The 2,582-nt window shown below is 50.7% G+C and overlaps 1 pseudogene; it reads right to left on the reverse strand.

The window, feature by feature from the left end:
• Positions 1-1,031: 1,031 nt before the first annotated feature.
• LOC147450927 (5S ribosomal RNA) lies at positions 1,032-1,150 on the reverse strand (annotated as a pseudogene).
• Positions 1,151-2,582: the final 1,432 nt, after the last annotated feature.

The following is a 2,582-nucleotide window of genomic DNA, read 5'->3' on the forward strand; positions in this document are numbered from 1 at the left end:
ACGGGCTTAGTAGCTATCTGATGCATTCCTTGGAGTATTTACTTCGTTCCGATAGAAACCATTGCTGAAATCTTTCTTCTTTCTCCGGATTTGGGAGAGTTGGAATCATCCCCCCTAAAAGAAGAGCACCTCTAGATTTAGTGTTTACCTGGTGAGCAACATCTAGATTTAGTGCTTACCTGGTGAGCAACATCTCGAACAGAAAATGGTATAAAGAGATCAGGTAAAACTGAGAAAGGTGTTATCTGAGAGACTAGATCTGTGCCAAGAGTAAGATCTGTATTTGGATGGGCGTGCAAATATAGTGTATTAACTGTTCCAATAGCAATCTTACAAGAAACTACCTTTTGAATTCTACCTCTGGTATTATTTGCATAAGAAACTGTGATACCAGAAGGTAGATAGACGGTGTGCTCGAGAAGCGTTGGGATGGCACGTGCCGATGGGTGCTGGACGATGTGGATAGCACGGACGGGGCCCACGGTGTGCTCGAGACGCGTTGACGAGATGGCACGTGCCCACGGGTGCTCGACGGAGCCGGTAGCGTGGACATGGCCAATGGTGTGCTCGGGACGCGTTGACGAGACGGCACGTGCGGACGGATGCTCGACGGGGCGGACGATGTGCACAGACGAGTTGGTGGGACGGTGCGGACCGACCAGTGCGATGAAGGAGCCATCGGCGATTCCACCGTGACGTGGCCGGTAGCGCCGACGGGGTCGACGTTGTGCTCGGGACGCATTGATGGGACGAAGTGGGCCGATGGATGCTTGATGGAGCCAATAGCACCAACGGGGCCGATGGTGTTGCCGAGGGGGGGGGGGGGGGGGGGGGGGGGTTCTTTTGGACCAAACGCAACATGGAAAAAGGATGGGTGCAATACCAGGACTTCCCGGGAGGTAAGCCATCCCAGTACTATTCTGGCCCAAGCACCCTTAACTGTAGAGTTCTCATGGGATCCGGTGTATTGGTAGGCCCGATAAGGGGGGGGGGGGGGTTTCTTTTGGGCCAAATGCAACATGGCAAAAGGAAGGGTGTAGCACCAGGACTTCCCAGGAGGTCACCCATCCCAGTACTGTTCTGGACCAAGCGCGCTTAACGGCAGAGTTCTGATGGGATTCGGTGTATTAGCGCTGGTATGACTGCACCACATTTATTGAGCTCAAGCCATGCATACTTATACGTATGTATGTACATGTCTTTGTGTGTGTGTGTGTGTGTGTGTGTGTGTGTGTGTCGCGATTGACCGGCATCATCCGGATGTGGGGACGGGGCTGTGGACGACATCGTGACTTGACACGGTTTACGCCGATAGGTGTGACCGCAAAGGGACGGACGGGCCATGTGCGGTTCTGACAATGGGACGACGAGAGGAACGAAGAGCCGGGAATGCTGATGGGGACCGGCGCATGTGTGAAGCACGGAGACAACGACACGATTTTTGCAACGACACCGTGACGGGGCCGGCCGTTTGATGTTGGGTGCACCGACATGCCTAAACCAGCTACGAAATGCGACGGCACAGGTCTTTTGCTTCGAGGTGGGCCAACGAGCCGGGTGTCTGCCCTCTTATGAAGAATTTGAATGATCAAACTATTAGCATCCTGCAAGGAAGCCTGTCCAACGGACCTATATATATCGAATGCTTCCCTAATTTCCCTTGTAGTCTATCTGATAGATACTTCAATGAAGTAGTGTCTCTGTTAATCTAGACCAATGGTCTTGATATGAAGAATACAGCTGACCACTTGCAGATAGCCTATAGGATGATTGTTCGCACTCTAGATATTTGTATCCCCTCTGTCTATAACTCTAGATATTTACAAGGTGCTGAATCATCTGAAGGACAGAATATAGTTATGAAAGTAGATGAAACTACTATGGGCACTCTACCTGAAATGATGGAATGGCAGGCTTTGGGCATATAAATACAGCTTCCCACTCCTCCTTGGGCATATAAAGACAGCTTCCCACTCCTCCTCAGAGATGTCATTGTTTCCTGTCAAGCTACGCGGATCAACTCCCTCCAATGGCAATCCACGCTCCATATGAAATTCCTCGGCAAGATGACAAAACTTCGTATGCAGAGGTGGTTCGATGTTCCTAACTAGACTGCTTCTTGCTTGAATCGGATGCTTTGAGGAAGGTGCCAAGATGCAGTATCAAGTGATATACCTGCACATCATCCAATGAACTCATGAGACGTGGTGTGCCCTCGCTTATCATCCCTGCTAAAAAGAAACAAGAACTTCATGGGCCTGCTCTTGTAAGGAGGGCATTCAAGGTGATGTGCTATGGGATTTGCCCCAAGGCTGCATGCAGCTTGTGGACTAGCGAATTACCTCGGGAGTCTATGTCCTCTCATGCAGCCAGCAGCAGCAACAACATTAGGTTTTGCTCGCCTCTTGTTGCAAATGAGCAAGGTGTGGCACTCATGCACTCCGAATGCAGCTTAATGTAGCTAAATGATCCCAGGTGGGGCGCGGGTGCTCAAGCAGTAGAGAGTGTACATGTTCAATGGGAGAGACATACCTCGAAGAGAAGAGGGCGGTTACTGCAGTCGTCCTTGAAGCAGCCAAGCT

The sequence above is a fragment of the Adiantum capillus-veneris genome, chromosome 9, assembly GCF_014529385.1.
Source record: "Adiantum capillus-veneris isolate H3 chromosome 9, ASM1452938v2, whole genome shotgun sequence".
Lineage (NCBI taxonomy): Eukaryota > Viridiplantae > Streptophyta > Polypodiopsida > Polypodiales > Pteridaceae > Adiantum > Adiantum capillus-veneris.